Source organism: Cynocephalus volans, chromosome 1 (assembly GCF_027409185.1).
Source record: "Cynocephalus volans isolate mCynVol1 chromosome 1, mCynVol1.pri, whole genome shotgun sequence".
NCBI lineage: Eukaryota > Metazoa > Chordata > Mammalia > Dermoptera > Cynocephalidae > Cynocephalus > Cynocephalus volans.
In genome coordinates, this window is record NC_084460.1 from 188,502,269 (window position 1) to 188,519,979 (window position 17,711).

General features: G+C 46.7%; 1 long non-coding RNA gene across 1 annotated transcript; it reads left to right on the top strand.

Moving 5' to 3' along the window:
• Positions 1-18: 18 nt before the first annotated feature.
• Positions 19-16,662, top strand: LOC134361232 (uncharacterized). The gene is made up of 3 exons (XR_010021395.1): positions 19-575; positions 5,168-5,308; positions 16,079-16,662. It is a non-coding gene; the product is annotated as an uncharacterized LOC134361232 (long non-coding RNA).
• The last annotated feature ends 1,049 nt before the right edge of the window (positions 16,663-17,711 follow it).

The following is a 17,711-nucleotide window of genomic DNA, read 5'->3' on the forward strand; positions in this document are numbered from 1 at the left end:
GTGGCCGGTGCTACCATCGGTCTGCTCCCCGCGCCCACCGCCCCAGCTCGCACCCTGCTCTCCGCGTTCTCTGTCCCTGAGGGGAGCCCGCGGCAGCCCTGAGGGGAGGTGGCCGGGCCGGGGTCCCGCCGACTCTGCCGCCGGACGGAGGCCGCCGCGGGTGGTCGCTGCGGCCATTTTGTGGGGGTTCGGGCCGGCGGGGGACGCAGTGCATTGCGGTCAGCAGGCTTGCGCTCCCGCACTACCCTCCGGGGGCGAGGACTGCTGGTGTGGGAGCGCTCGTTCCGTTTTCCAGTGGAGACGAGGAGAGGACCCGAGCCGAGGACCGTGACGTCGGGCGCCCCGAGCGTCCTCACTTACTGGCGTCGCGAGGCACCGGCAGTGGCCAAGGGCCCTCGGGTCTGGCGACTTGCGGTCGGGGTCTCGGCAGCGGAGGCGTCCAGGCCTGCGCGGAAGTCCCCAGGATGCGGAGCCGGCTGAGGATGGCTCTTGAGGGTTTCCATCTTCTCCCTCCCAAGGTGACCTGAGCACAGGGTGGCTGGATGGAGGATCTGAGTGAACAAGTTGGGCCCCAGGTTCGTTCCGCCTGCAAGATTTGGATGTCTGTCCTTATTATCAGCCCCTGTGGCATCTGGTCAGACACTTTTCACAGACCAGATACCTCATTAAAAAAAAAAGTGTATTGAGTTAAATGATCAGTAGACAGCTAACTTGTTCTCCATAATACCAATTCTCACTTGGAATCTCTTGGATTTTTAGTTTTCTTGCATGATTATTACAACTCTATTTATTTGAAAACTTGCTTCACTTTGAATCAAAACCAGAAAGTTAAATAACAGAAATGTCAAACTGTTGATACCAACTCCAAAGAAAGGTTCTCTAGTGTAGACAAGCTAAACAGAACATCTTGATGGGTTCTTCAAAGCCTAGAGCAGGTCAGAAGGAGATTGACTTCCCAAGTGATGATTCCGGAACAGACACGTAAGACTTCCTGGATTTTAAATCAGCTTTAATGCTTGTCAAGTGTCTAATTTTTCAAATAAATTTAATTTTTGAAAGGTGAACTTATGCACATGATCCTAGGTAAAATAATTTATGAAATGTTTGAAGAGTATGTGGAAGAAATCCTACATTAGGTTGATACAAATTAAAAACTTGTTTCCAAGTTATCAGCTCTATTGTTTTAGTAACAGCTCAATTGTTTTAGTTTCACTAATTTTAAGAGGACTCAATCTTAAAGGATCTTGCACCTAAAAATTTCTCCTACAACTATTTAAAAACTTTAGAGAATGTCTTTGTAGTTTGAACGCTAAAGCAAAAAGTGTCTGTTACTTCAAAGAAGGTAGACGGCAACAGTAATTCTAAGTTTTTCAAAGGGCCTTGAGTTTTAGGATCCCTGTGATTAGGATTGGTGAGCACACAGTTATCCCTGTTTTACAGGTGAGAAAATCAGTGCTGAACTGCTTAGCCGGAGCCAGAGCTAGAAGCCTGGTTTTCTGATGCTCAGTTTACCTGTACCATATGCCAAACACGGTCCTCCTTGACCGTTTATCCCTTTGTAGCTACCTGTTTTTTCCACCTTCCTCAGGAAGATACACATTGGTGTCTCCACTCTAAGCCATATGATCAGGCTTTTGGTCTCACCATTCGACTGAAACGGGCCTAACTGCCAAATGTAGCAGAAATCTTTCCATCTTGCAGTTGGTCTTTTTAATTTGTGCCACTCTTCAAAATTGATTGTTTCTGTTATGTCTCATTGCCCTGGATTTTCTACCTCTTACCTGACTGCTTCTTCTTGGCCTCCTGTGTTGGCTTCTCTGCCCCTGACCCTGCTCACACTTTGGGTTTTCCCTGGGTTCTGACCTTGGCTCTCTTGCTATACTCTCATCTGTCCCTGGGACACTTGCCTGGTTGCCTGAGCCATCCTCCGTTCCTCCCTCATCTCCAGTCTGTCACCAGGTCCTGTCCGTCTTGCCTCCTAAATGTTTCTCTGACAATGTAACCACTTCTTTCTCTCCTAAACAGCTTCCTAACTTGTAAAGCTAGGTGACTACCCCAATTGTATGGTTAGGCAATTGTATTGTTAAAGCAATTTGTTTTAGTTACACTGTTTTCCATTTGTATTGTCAGGGCTAGGGCTCAGACCCTTCAAACCCGTTGTACAGACTGGGTCACTAGACCCCTCACACGCAGGTCCACACTCCAGGTAATTGGGAAACATCCCAGGAGCCACTGGCAAATGACATGAGCTCAGTCCTCAGCAGTAGCAGCAGAAACAGCAGCGATGGTGGCCTCTCGAGGCATCCCAGGGGCACTGGCAGCAACAGCCTCGAGCAGCAGTAGAGGCCTCCCAGTGCCTGCCCCCCCCACCAGGGGGCATCCTGGGGATGGGGACCCTGGGGATCAGAGCCACTCGTCCTTTATACTTAAGTCTATAACCTGGGCGAACATACGCAATTACATTAGACACTAACCAAGGAACACCTGAGGACACATGCATACTTACATCAAATGCTTGGCAAGATTCTAAACATCTGAGGGGCCCTGACCATTTTCCTATATTTACCCTACATAACTGGTGTCCTAGCCTCCAGGATTTTCCCCTTTAATGCACCCTCATTTTGCAGCCGAGGTGATCTTTTGAAAAAGCGAAATGTAGCACGCCACTCCCTTGCTTTAGTTTTCGATGGCTATACATTGCTCTTAGGATAAAGTTCAAACTCCAACCTACAAAAGCCTCATAGCTTGGCCCTCCTTTCCCCCATCTCTCCCCCAGTCCCACATAGACACACACACCTTCTGTAAACAAGTCTTGCCCTGTCTCTTGCCTCTGGGCTTCAAGGGTGCTGGGCCCTTTACCTGAGCTATTACTCCACTTCCACCACGCACACACCCTGTTTTACCTGATACTTTCATCTCCTTGACTCAGGTTACTTCCTCCAGGATTCCACCGCCTCCCTACTCCCAACCCTGACTGGCACCTCCCCAGCCTCATTTGGGTTTGTGCCCTGCCTCTGTGTTCCCATAACACATTGTGGGGGTTTTGTTAGTAACCACTTGTGGAGGTGTCATTGGATTTGCCTGCTCATCCCCCATCTCAATAGGCTTCTTGTCCCTGTGCCTGCCCAATGCCTAGCACAATGCCTGGCCTATAGCAGGAGCTCAATATATCTGAAGCATCCCAAACAGAATCTCTAGCATCATATGCACATCCATTTGCATATACAAAATTCACATCATTTATATAGCCACTTTCGTGTTAGGCATCACCATCTGGATAACCCAAAGCTGCACACTCAGCAGGCTCACAGCTGAACTTCCTTTCTGCTTCTATCCATGAACCTGTTCTTTTCTTGTTCCTGTCCTACTTAATTAAAGGGGCTGCTGTCTGCCCTATTACCCAAGCTGGGAACTTGATGGTTATTTCTCAAAATCTGTCCTCACCTGCCCTACTTCTGCTGTTCCTGGCCTTCAGCATCTCTGGCCAATCCGTAGCCACTCAACCAAGTTTCTGCTTCAGTTTTGCTTCCTTCCCTCTGTTTTCAGTCAAATTCGTCTTTCTGAATGCAAATCTGACCGGCAGCTCTGCTGCTGAATACCCGCCCTCCTGTGACTTCCAGTTGTCTGCAGCCTCAGTGCTGGTGTGGCCTACCAAGTGCTGTCAAGGTGACTTTGCTCCCTGTCCACCTCATCTGCTCCCTAGTGTTCACCAACTCCTCTGGCCATGCATGCCCAGGGCAGGTGCTTCCTGGGATGCCCCTTTTCTATTCCATCTGCATGAAAAATCTGATTTCTATTTCAGGTGTCAGAGCAAGGCTGCTTCCTGCTATGTTTCAGTTTCTCCACTGCAACATCTATTCCATCTATTCTTGGCTGCTCAAGGCCAGGTTCAACACCAGTTTGTGGGCTCCTTTCGTGTAGAGACCATGTCTGTTAACCTTTGTATTCCCAGAGCTTTGGGCCTGTGCCGGGGCTGTGTCCTGGGCCACCTGCTCCCAGTGGCTAGAGTTTTCCCTCAGAAACTGTCACAATGGTGTCCAAGTCTGTGATATATTAGTGATATACTATATATAGTGATATATACTATAGTATATATATACTATATGTATACTATAACTCAGTTTGTTTGCATTTATTATACCAAAAAATCAGTCCTTTTATAAATTGGGGGAGGGAAGTCTATATGGGGTTTTAAAACATAAGCCTCTGCGCATTTGGAAGTGAGAAGTTTTAATCAGCTGTGATTCTCAACCATCATTTCATTTTGAACTCATATCTGGATGTCCACATTTGCCCAGACTGTGGGTTGGGTGGTTGTCCCTTTAAAAAATTAGGTTGAGGTAGAGGGTGATGTATTAGTCTGCTATGGCTGTTGTAACAAATTACCACAAACGTGGTGGCTTAAAACAACAGAAATTTATTGTTTCACAGTTCTGGAGGCCAGAAGTCTGAATTGGTATTACTGGGCTGAAATCAGGGTGGTAGCAGTGCTGCACTTCCACTGGGGGATAAAGGAGAAATCCACTCCTTGCCTCCTTCAGCCTCTGGAGACTGCTGGCATTCCTGGGTTTATGGCTGCATCGCTGCAGAGATTGCTCTGCCTCCAAGGTCTCCTTGCCTCCTTTCAGTCTGTCAAATCCCCCTTGTCTCTGTTTTCTAAGGACACTTGGGAAGATATTTAGGACCCACCTGGATAATCCAGGATAATCTCCCCATCTCAACATTTTAAACTTAATCCCATCTGCAAAGATCCTTTTTCCCTTATGAAGGTAACATTACAGGTTTCAGGGATTAGGACCTGATATCATTAGGGGTCTCTATTCAGCCAACTACAGATGAGGACAGCATTCCTGTATGCAAGTAGCAATGGGGAAGGTCTTTGGGAATGGGAAGCAGGGAAGGCGAGGATGATGGTAAAATGTTAGGTTAATATGTAAATAATTATGACAGACACCTTCACTGTGGATGCCACTTCCAACGCTCAGACTCAGAACTGGAGTGACAGCCACAGAGCACTCTTCAGCATGGCTGAAGTTAGGTTGGGTTAAGTGGGGATCCCTCTGGGTCCTCACAATTGCAAAGCTCTGTCTTTAAACATTATCATAATAGAAGAGGGGTATTATTGTCCAGCCAGAAACATTAATCATTGGTGTGCTTTTCTCTGAAGGGCCTAATGCTGCTTCCTGTCTATCCTCACCACGTCATCCTCCTTGTCACTCAGACCAGATGCTTTCAGGTCCCTTCAGTTCACCAAACACAGGCCACTGATAATAATTGGGTCACATCAATAACTCCACACCAGTCTCTGGTAAGCTTTTGCCCAAAGCAAGATTGGAGCAGACTGTGTGTGTGTGTGTGTGTGTGCGCGCACATGTGTGTAACAGCAGTAGTAATCCTGGCTATTTAATTATAAGGTATGTGTACAATAAGAAAGTGGATTTAGATGGAACTTCTTATCTGCTATTCAATAAATTGTTATCATAAAGGGATGTGAGAAATGTAATTGCTCTAAAATCCACAGCATGGGATTGCTTTGGTGAAGAAAGACGGATTCTGCATTCCCAGGCTGTGTGGACTGGCATGAAGAAGGGCAGCAAGTGTTTAACCAGTGTGAGCTGTGATCTCATCCACACAGCCACCCTGCTGTGTAGCAGCAGTAATTCCCGTTCACACCACAGGAGAGTGAGGCTCATTAAGACTAGGCAGTGGAGAGGAGGGGTTGGAACCACCTGACAGTAATGTCCATGACTTTTCAAATAGATATGAAAATATTTCAGACTTGTATGGTAGAATTTAACTGGCTAGCTCTTTATCTTAATTTTTCCTAAATGGGAAGAAGTGAATCCAGAGCACAGCACTTTGGATGATTTGGGAAGGGAGAAAGGTGTGCATAGGGGAAGGAAGCAGGAAGCAGAAGTACTCTACTCCAGGTATGCTTAACCGGTGAACTACTTGACCAGCTGTTTATTCTGTAAAGAGCAAGGTGTGTGGGAGGATGGAACAGACCCATCTTCTGCCATTCCTCTCTTTTTTCTTCTTGCCTTCATCATTATCATTTATGCGTGTCATGGCCCCAGGCTTTGGGACTGTGAAGATGAGTATGAGATGATCTCTACCCTCAAGGAGTTGGCATTTTCTCCGTGAAAATAGACATGGACTATCGATATAGGTGGTGAATGCTGTGAGACACACATGCTCAGGGTGATGAGGTGCAGAGCGGGGGAAGCGGTTCTGCTTCTCCCAGGACCCAGATCCAGATGGGCCCAAGGCTGGAGATGCCAGCCTTTGTCCTTTCAGTGCACAGAGCTCCCTGGGCCACAGCCTGACAAAGGCATGCCCTGGAATCCATCAGTAGCCGCCCCCACCCCCACTCCCACCCCGTGCAATGGCCACACAGAAAGAAATGCCCTTGTCAAAGGCCATGCTGATTCCTGCACAGGCAGGAGGGAGCTGGACATTTGCTGTTCTGGATTTACAAGCTGAGACAGATTGTGGGAGAAAACGAGGAACTCACTAGAGGGCATTAATCTGGGTGGCCCTTTCCAAGCAGCAGCTTATGCTCTGCACCTGCGAGGGGAATCCACTGTTTCTTTCACCACATTTCAAAGCAGCTGAGCACGTTTGTTCAATTTGGACATCAAGCTTCGTGTGTCGCTGTGCAGTTTATGAATAGACAGTTAAAAATGCTGACTAAATGAGCTGACCCTAAAGCTGTTTTTAAAACACCCAAGATATGACTGGTTTTTGTATTTGTTTTTAAGTCTTGGAGACTTTAGAGCTTTACTCCTTCACTGTTGGTAAGAGTCAGCCTTGTTGACTGTGTTCCAGAATATGAGTTACCTGTGAAACTTATGTTTAAATTGGATTTTTAAAGTACTTCCTGTACTTAGTCACCTCCAAAATTCATTTTTACATTTGGCATTTGTATGCTATAAATTTGACCCTCTTGGGAAAATATAGGAAAATGGTCAGGGCCCCTCAGATGTTCAGAATCTTGCCGAGCATTTGGTGTAAATATGCCCGGGCGCCCAGGTGTTCCTTGATTATTGTCTAATGTAATTGCATATGTGCACCCAGGTGTCCTGGGTTATGGAGTTAAGTATAAAGGACGAGTGGCTCTGATCCCCAGGGCCCCCCACCCCTGGGATGCCCCCGGTGAGTGGGCGGAGGCCAATGGGGAGGCCGCTGCTGCTGCTGGAGGCTGTTGCTGCAAGCTGTTGCTGCCAGGGCCTGCGGGACCCTCCTGGAGGCCACTGCCCTGCTGCTGGAGGCTGCTGTAAACTGCTGCTACTGCTACTGCTGCTGTTGAGGACTGAGCTCGTGCCATCTGCCAAGGGCTCCTGGGGCCTTTCCCAATTACCTAGCTGTGGACCTGCATGTGAGGGGTCTGGTGATCCAGCCTGGCGTGTGAAGGGTCTGGTGACCCAGTCTGTACAATGGGTTTGAAGGGTCTGAGCCCTAGCTCTGACAATACAAATGGAAATTTAGTATAACTAAAATAATGAGACATTTTGGCTTTAGTTATGAAATGCCTAGCCATACAACTAGCATAGGTATTGCCTCAACCCGACAACTGGCATAGTTGCGTAGCTATACAATTGGCTACGTCGGCAGGATTCCGACATTAGCCTCACTTGGCAATTGGCTAAGTCGGCAGGATTCTGACATTAACCTAGCTTGACAGACCCATTTAAACATCTTAATAAAATGTTTATCTTCAAATTTGTATTAAAACATCAATAGGCTTGATAAAACATTATAGAATTTATACTTGAAATTTGCTTACAAAGCACTTTCCCCAAAACTGGGTTAAATGATTTAATCTGTCTCCCCCCTCCTCCCTTCTAAATGTGACTCAATTGACTTGGAGTACCGTCTGGTTCTCTGAAGTCTGTGAAGTTATTGCTTCTGAAAGTAGATAGTCTGTTCCATTTATGCTTTCTTTCTTTCTGAGATAGGCCAATTATTACTAACATCCCAACACTTTAAAACTGTTAGATGGTGATGTCCAATGAGCCAGAACCACAGTGATGTCATCTGAGGTTTGCCAAGTGTGCGTATTTAATTCATTTGACATACTGTTGGCTATAATAAGTTTAGAACTTTCAAATGACACTTGGAGATAGTCCCAAGAATTTTGATTTATAAGAATCAACTACACTTAAAAATGATGTGATTGGAGTATGTGATGGGGTAGTAGGGGGCACAGTGTTTGGGCATCCCTGTGAAATCGGATTTCCGTTTCACATTTAGTCTCCTCTTCCATCAATGGACTGGAGAGATGGTTTGGTCTCATCATGACGACATGATTATCAAGATACTATCATCAGTATATTATTAGCAGTGTAATAATTATTCCAAAATGAAGCACTGTGTTCTTTCTCATGGGCTTGAAGGTAGCTCATCAGAATTTTGTGTTAAAACTAAAATCCTTCCCAATGCTGCAAGGAGGGGTCATCACTGCTTTCACCGTCTTTTACTGGCTATTACAGTAAGCGGCCTCTCATGGGTTCAGGACAAAAAAAACCCTAAGTGGCAACCAAGACAATTGCACTACAGTAAAAAACATCACTTGTTTTAGCAGGTATAAAGTAGCCTTCAGTATAGCATTGTTCAGATAATGTTTAAAATAGGATCAAAAATGTGTTGGTGCTGAGTATGAGATTAAAAAACAATGACACAGGTTAACAGAAAAAGTGATAAGATAAAGACAGACTCCCTCATGTGCTGTGAGCTATGTGGCGATAAATTGGTAGAAATAATTTACTCAAAATATACTTTCACATTTGAAGTATATCAATATAAAAGTCAGAAAGTGTAAAAATGGGTGCTTAAAGAAAAATTCAAAGAAAGTCCATACAAATCTATAGTAATTGAAAAATAGGATGTTAGAAAAGGTTGCTAATCAAAGTGGTATTGAATTTGCAAAAATTGGAAAGTTTCAAACTGTCTGAGCAAAGCTGTATTAGAGGTAGGTGCTGTGGGAGCTGAACAGGAGGTTGCAGCACAGCGCTGGCATCGAGAAGAGCTGTGCTTCGCTTGCTGTGACATCCTGGAGTAAGCAGCAGGCTGAATAAACTCAACCAGCGACACTGACACGAAATGCCGCTCCAGTGCTTTCCCAAGGTAACCCTGACATGCACTCCCTTAACAGTCTCATGTTATTTCTGATAGTGGACATCATCACTGAGTTATATAGGAAGGATCCAAAAATTGACCACAAAGTTGTAGTAATGGGGGGAAATGTAGATTCATTGACAATCAGGAAGTTCTAGATTACCTTTTAGAGTTTTGCAGTACACTAATGACTCAGGAATAACTAGAACTCTGTAGAAGTATTTTCCAGTGCGCGAGACGGACCTTACCATTGTCCACATGTTTGGGGCACGTGACATGTGAGTGCAGCACTGTCCTCTCTACTGGGCAGCTGAGCTGGAGCACCTGGGCAGCCTGTCTTTCAAAGGCCAGCAGGGCGGGTGCTGCTGCTTGGTAGTCCCTTCTCTGAACCTCTCCGCCGAGCAACACCTAGCAACACCTGGGACCCAGGAGACGCCTCTCTTACCACACCCTACTGGAATGTGGGCTCACAAACCCATCTCTACCACTAGATAGTCAGCTCCCTCACTTCTTGGCTTGAAGATACTAGGCAGGGAGGCCCCTAGCCCTAGGTCGGGGCTCCAGTGACCTTTGTGGATTGAATGGGATTTTTCCTTTACAGAGAGTAGCAGAGACTTCCTGAGCTTCTCTCTGGATCATCACCTTCTCCACCCCAGGGCAGTTGGGATAATTACATGTCCCGCCCTCTGCCATTAGGTAGACCATGTGACCAGTTGTGGCTGATGCAGTATGATCAAAAGTGACATTTGTCACCTGATTGTTTAACAACGTTTTTTATGAACAGTATCAATGAACATTTATTGAACATGTGCCAAGTGGTGGAGGTGCACTGTGCTGGCTGGTGGGTGCAGACAGCCTGAGGCTCAGCCCCAACACGAAGGAGCAAAGCAGGTCACAGGTATACAGATGAGTTCATCAACACTTTAAATACAGTGTGCTAAGTCCCCTTGAAAGCTTGTGTGGGTTCCTGTCTTGTCTCACCTCCTATGTGCCCCTCTGTCTTCTGGAGCCTCCACACTTGTCAAGGTCACCAGTAACCTCCATGTGACCAATTGCAGTGGTTGCATATGTGTCTTCATTCATTCATTCACTCATTCATTATTCTGCAGCTACTACATATGGTACACACACAGTGCCAGCCCATAGAATACCTCAGCAAGCAAAACAAAGTCCCTGCCCTCATGGGGTCTCCACTCTAGTGGAGGGAGAAAGATAATGAATAGTAAATGCAAACGAATAAGCAATACCACGGAAGGTGATACGTGCCTTAAGAAGAAAAAAGCACAGCAGGAGGGTTGCACTTTTAAGCAGTCAGAATGGCCTCCTGAGAAAGATATTCTAGCATGCGGGAGGGGACAATGGGCATCCAGTCAGGTGGGGCGTGTGGGCCATCCTGAGGACTTCGGTTTTCACTCTGAGCAGGACGGAAGTCCTGGGGTGTTTGGGCAGATCTGCCCTGTTTTAGGAGGGCCACTTGCAGAATTTCATTTGACTCTTGCCTTTGGCCCAGCTGGCCATTCTTACATGGAAGCTCTCACTCAGAACCTTTCCTACTACATTCCAGGAGTTCTTCCTACTTTGGTGACTGCTACACCATTTCCTTTTCCCCAGGATGTGGTCTTGGGATGCTCTTCTCATCTCCTTTAATGCTGTATTCCCTCTGTCCCTTGATTGTAAGTACCATACATCTGCCTTTGATTCAAATGTAGGCTCTACTAAGAATACTGCACCAGGGCCCACCCTTCCTGCCTGTTGACCTCCTGCTCCAGCTGTATGAATCAATCCAAGGTATTTATCCAAAGGAATGAAATCAGGATCCCAAAGCGATGTCTGCATTCCCATGTGCTCTGCAGCATGATTCACAACAGCCAAGATATGGAAACCACCTAAATGTTCATCCACAGATGAACAGACAAAGAAAATGTGGAATATGCTTACAGTGGAATTTCATTCAACCTTAAAAAAGAATGAAATCATGCAATATGTGATAGCATGGATGAACACTGGGAAACACTGTGCTAAGTGACATGAGCCAGTCACAGGAGGATGAATGTTGCATGATTACACCTATATGAGTCACTAAAATAGTCCACTTCATAGAATGGAAGAGTGGAATGGTGGTCGCCAGGGGCTGGGGGGAGGGGGATATGAGGAGTTGTTAATCAATAGGCATAAAAATAAGCATTTTGGTAAAGCAAAATGGATAAGCTCTAGAGATCTACATCATTGTGCCTATAGTCAAAGTAGTGGATTGACTATACACTTACCGTTTTAAAAGGGTAGATCTCGTGTTCTTACTACAATAAAATAAAATAAAATATAAAATCCTGAAATTGACATTCTCAAGCAGGCGTGATGTAACCCTCCCGGAAGGAGCTTTTGTCTCAGATGAGAAAGGGTCTAATTATTTTGCACATAGGCTAAGAAGGGGTTATTCATCTGGTGATGGTGCTTCCCAAACCTGTTCTTGAGGCCCAGGTCCTGCCATTGTCTGGGTGGGCAGCTGCCCAGAGCTCTCAGCCTCCCGGGAGATGTGCTTTGCATGCTGAAACCAGTACTTCGTGCAAGCGTGACTTTTTAACATGGATGGTGAATATGTGAAGTCGCGAGCATCCGGGAAGTCTGGGTTGTGTGGTGGCCATCATGTCACCTGCCATGACCAGTGAGTGCGTTTGTGTCTGGGGAGGCCTCTGTTTGAGGCAAGGTGCAGTCCGAGGACAAGAGAACCAGCCCATGTCTGCAGAAGGGTGTGGCAGGGCAGGGCCCGGCACCCCGTTGGGGATGGAACCTAGGGCCCGGGGACTTGGGGCAAAGAAGCAGGCTTCCAGAAGCCTGGAATTCGGAGCTGGCTTGCCAAGGGGTGGGGAAGATCCTCCAGGGTCTTCATCCATGGGAGAAAGGGGTCCCAGGACAGAGTGGTGTGCAGCCCCCAGTGGCATTTTATGCAGGGCTGACTACAAAAACCATGTGTGGTGGCCTTGCAGAAAGTTGGGAGGCTGCGTCACAATGGGCACCAAGGGCCGACTGGGGGTGGTTGCTGCCAGGTAACCGTCCTGTAGCTTTTGTTGTGACTTTCTCTAATGTGGTCGTGGGGTCTCTCTCTAGAGAGTGACTACAGACTCCAGCCCTGCCCTGATGGGAGGTGGCTGTGGGTGTTTACAGTGTGTTTCACTGGATACTTCTTTATTCCTGTGAATGGCGTTATGCCTGAGTGTCCAACCCATGACCAGGTGTCCCTCTCACAGGAGCTTGTTTATACCTTGTGGCACTTGTCTGACCTGCGTCCAGTTTATTCCTAGCAAGATAGCCACTGCCTAGAGAGCCCTGGCCAGGAGGAGAGTTATGTTCAGGTGTGTGGTCGGTGAGACACAGAAGAGGCAGCTCAGCTAGACACAGGAATGACAGGAGCAGTTTACTACTCACAGATCCCATAGAGATGAGGGCAGCAGCCTTGGAGGGCCAGCAGGAAGTACGAGTGTGAGAGAGGGACAGGCAGACATACACGCTCAAGGGCTGAAGCCTTTATTGAGGTTGGGGCATCACCCAAGAAGGTTTCCCACAGGGAGCTCTAATGGTGGAGAGTAGGTAGGCATGGGTGCCGTGGGGTCACACCGTGCGTGGGAGGGGTCACTGTGGCATGGATCTGCACGTCCGTGTGGGCTGTGGGGTCAGGGGGTGAGCCAAGCAGGCTACATCCAGCTGCCCCACAGGGAAGGGGTCACCAGGAGGCAGTGGTGTGAGGCAGGTGTCTGGATGGACCACCCTGAGGAACTGGGAGGGGAGGAGAGCTGGAAACTGTCCAGGTGACTGAGCCCTGTTTTGGGTGCAGGAGTCCACCTTATAGTCAACAAAGATGCTGAGGCAAGCTGAACTTAGAAGAACTCACTACAGTGTACCGTCCCCCCATCTTACACTAGCACATACTTGAGCTGCTGCGTCCAAAGCCGCAGAGTACTGCCACAGTGTGGCCTATGATCACCAGTCTGACTTGCAGTCACCCCACAAGGACTTTGGGAGGTGGATCCCCAGCAGAGAAGCCCCCATATTGGCTCTCTGGGTTTGGAGGAGGCAGGGAAGAGTCTGGGAGTAGAGAGTAGGAAACAGCCATGGAAGGGAATCTACAGGTGGGAATTTCAGCAGCAGAGTCAGCATCCTCCCCTCTCTCCTACCTTAGCCAAGGTGCGCAGAGCTGGGCTGACCACTCGGAGCTGTCTTTTCAGGCTCCTTCCCCACCATGGCCCATAGGCAGCTCAGCTGCCACTGGGTAGAGCTAATTGCAACTCAGGTAACTTGCACATCTTTTCTCTCCTCACCTTATTCTACCTGGAACATCTTTCTCCCACTTACTGGCTTAGCTAGCTCCTGCTCATCCTTCAAGACTCAGCCAGGGTGTCACCTCCTCTAGGGAGCCTTCCTTGATCCCCACAGACAGAGACAAGCAGTTTTCCTCACTACTCCATTGGGATTCTTGTGCATTTAGTGCACAGCACTTATCACCCGGGTGCAGTTACAGTATTTGCTCACCTGCCCACCACCTTTTCTTCCTGTTTGCTGCCCCAGTGTTTAGCAGCATGCCTGGCATGTAGAGGCTCTTCATGCTTGCTGAGTGAATATGTGAGGGATGAAGAACCAGGAGAAGTGGGAGATGAAGGTTAGGGGTGGGGGGATGTGCACATAGTGGAGTGGAGGTGTGGGACAGTTTGAATTCAGCATGGGAGACAGTCATGAGCCACTGACCACCGTAGGCAGGGCTGGGTAGGGGTGGGTTGCATGGTCAGAGCCATAGAAGAGACTGTTGGTCTGGCCACATGGACAGGGTAGCAGAGAGCAGGCAGGTCCTGGGGCAGGGATGCGTTAGGAGCTGTTGGGCCTGAGCCAAGGTGGGAGAGGTGGCTGGGAGGATAGCACTGAGTGGGAGATGCTGGGGAAGACAAGTGTGGGCCGAGCATGACATAGCCATGTCTGAACTGGTATTTGTTGTGGTTCTGCCCAGCGACTGGCACATAGTCGGTGCTCAACCAACAGTTGTTGAATGAATGAATTCACGTCTCCCCCGAGCATGGCTGGCTCACTTTCAAATGCTCATGTTGTGCTGGGCAGCAAAGAGAATCAGGGGAGTAACCCGGGAGCCTGGTAAGGAACCCTCAGCACTGCAGGAGGATGCTTCCAGAAATAAATGCTAAAGTGAAGCGCTGGAGAGGCATATCCAGAGCAGCGAGGAGGTGGCGTGAGGCTTCCCCGAGACCCAGGGTTGCCTGGGACCTCTGTGCCAACAGCACTCACATTGGCTTTCCCAGGTCCCCCAATGAGAAGCCTGCAGTTGGCCCCCGGGGGAGCCCTGGAGGTCTGCTCTGCTTCCTGCCTCCTTTGGTGGCCTGTAGCACCGTATGTATGCACACAGTATTCCTGGGGACAGGTTTAAGCCCTATAGTGGGTCAAATTGTGTCCCCAAAAACATATGTTGAAGTCCCAACCTCTGGTTCTTGGCAACGTGACTTTATTTGGAAAGAGGGTCATTGCAGATATAATAAAGTTAAAATAAGTTCAGACTGGATTAGGGTGGGTCCTAAATCCAATGACTGCTGTCCTTATAAGGAAAAAGTGATTTAGAAACATGCAGACACACAGGGAGAAGGCCAAGTGAAGACAGAGGCAGAGATTCGAGTGATGCTGACACCAGTCAAGGACCCCAAAGATTGGCAGTGCCCACTACTAGTACCACGAAGGGCAGAGTCTTCCCTAGAGGCTTCAGAGGGAGCATGGTGCTGCCAATACCTCAGTTTTAGGCTTCTAGCTTCCAGAACTTTGAAAGAACACATTTTTGTGGTTTTAAGCCACCTGGTGTTTGGTCATTTGTTATGGCAGCCCCAGGAAACCAATAGGCAATATCACTTAGTGTTTAAGTGATATTTTTATTTATATTTGTGGGCCCAAATCAAGTCACATCCGGATCCTGCTAGGGATCAGCTGTGTGACCTCCAATGAGTTACTTGACCTCTCTGTGCCTTCATCTCTCTATGGATTGTTAATGGTTTGAGTTAATGAATCTGAAGTACGCAGACAATGAACAGGCATCCAGCATGATGTAAGCATTGTAAGAGCACTACTTACAGTGAAAGGTGTCGTGCTTAAGAATTTGTTTCTTGCGGGGTTCAGTACTAGTACTCATTCTTTAGGGCACAGAATTGTTCTATGCCATTTTACCTCTATAATTTCCATCATACTTATTATTTCTCCAGAGGAAGACATGAGAAAACCTCAATGCTCTATAGCAGTGATTATTCAGCCCCTTGTTTCCCTTGCTTTTCTTTGGGGTCTGTATTAGTTTCCTAATACCAGGGCTAATGCAACCAAGTATCATGACTGGGTGGCACAAATATTGGGATTTATTCTCTCACAGTTTGGAAACCAAATATCTGGATATTGTCAGGACCGTGCTGCCTCTGAAGTCACTTGGGAAGGGTCCTTTCCTGCCTCTCCCAGCTTCTAGTGGTGACCAGCAACGCTTGGTGGTCCTTGGCTGGTGGCAGCATCTCTCCAGTTCCTGCCTCTCTGCTCACCTGTATTTGTTCTGTGTCTCTCTGTGTCTTCTCCTCTTATAAGGACACAAGTCATTATATGTAGGACCCACTTTACTCCAGAATAACGTCATGTTAACTCGATTATATCTGCAAAGACCTGATTTCCAAATAATGTCACACTCTTAGGTACCAGGGGTTGGGATTCCAACTTATCTTTTTGGGGGAATGCAATTCAATCCACAACACTGATTTAAAAAAAGAAAAAAAAAAAAGTCTTTCACAAATAAGCCTTGGGCAACAACTGAAGAATGTGTTGAAATAGGTGCTCAGTGTAGGCCACATCTGTGAGACGTTGGGTTAATGGTTTGGAAGAGTGAAGGAATTTCTTCTACTTTGCCTCTGCAGGATTTATTCATTCATTTGCATCTTTTGTATTCTAGGATCTATGAAGATAAAATGAGGCAGAAGGACGTGGCCCTTGCCCTACAATCATCTCCTTAGACTTGCTGGCCAACACCAAGCGATGAGATGCTATTTTTCCTCAGTCTCTCCTGACTTTTCACCTCTTGTCTCGTTTCAGCCCTGACCTGAAGCCTTGCTGAGCTTCCTTCTCTTCTGTCTCCCATACTCTGCTCAAAATCAGGTGGCTTTCCACACCCTTCTCCCTGTACCCTGCCTGTGCAGAGCCTTCCCCCCAGGACGGAGACACATAACTGATTTGAGCTTTTATTTGTGTTTTGTTTGTGACCTCCATGATTATAGATTCTTGCTCCAGGAGGCTGGGACAGCTGTTCTCAACACTGTTTTTTGGGCATAGTCACTGACGGTGGTTACACAAGCTACCCACATCCACAAAGCCATCTGGGTCTTGCTGAAATCTAAAAACATGGTGAAGGGAAAAATAGCCAATGTCATGTAAATAATGGTCACTCACTTAAAAATTTCAAACCATTTTATAAAAAAAAATAATAAGGATGGTGTATTAGTCGGGGTTCTCCAGAGATACAGAAACAATGGGATATGTGTGTGCATATGTATATGTATATATAGTCATATATGTATATATATGCATACACGTATATACACATATATATCAATGTATATGTAAATATGTGTACATATATATATGAGGGTACTTCAAAAAGTTTGTAGAATGATTCATATTATCTTTTAATTCTATTTTTCCATATATATGGAGAGAGAGAGAGAAAGAGATTTATTTTAAGGAATTGGACCATGCAATTGCGGAGCCTGGCCAGTCCAAAATCTGCAGGGTGGGGACCCAGGAAAGAGCTGCAGTTTGAGTAGGAGGCCGTCTGCTGGTAGAATTCTTCCGTTTTCAGGGGACCTCAGTTTTTTCCCATTAAGGCCTTCATCTGATTGGATGAGGCCCACCCACACTGTGGAAGTTCGTCTACTTTACTCACAGTCTACTGATTTAAAGGTAACTCTCATCTGAAAAAAATCCTTCACAGAAACATCTAGAATAAAATTTGACCAAATATCTGAGCACTGTGGCCTAGCTAAGTTGACACATTAAAATTAACCATCACGTATGGATAATCTACTAGTTTTTAATTTATTTTTATTTTTAAAACAAGTTAAATTTTTGTAAGCCTCCAAATTAAAATTAATGATATGAGAATGAGACTCAATCAACCTTCTTACTGAAAATGATAAGGTTTGGGGTTTTAGACATCAGGACGTGGAGACCACCCCCTGCACGAGGGGCTTGCTTGCCTTTGGCGCAGCAGCTGTCAGACGGTGTCATGATCGGCATGCTCTCTCACATCTTCAGCCTCGCCTGTGTCCACATTAATGTTGGGTGTTTTATTCATACCTGCTTTTTTTATCTTTGCCTTTTTCCTTATTATTTTTTCCCCTGATGAAGATAAAAATAAAATGAAAATAATGATAAAATCATACTTTATAACCTAAAGTGCCACAGGTCTTATTGACAAGTTGGTGTCCTGGACTTGTCTGTTATTGAGCCGGATGCCCACACGCCTTCTCCTCTTCCCCAAGTCCCTGCTGTTATGACACTTGATTCTGGGGCTCCCTGTCCACTCATCC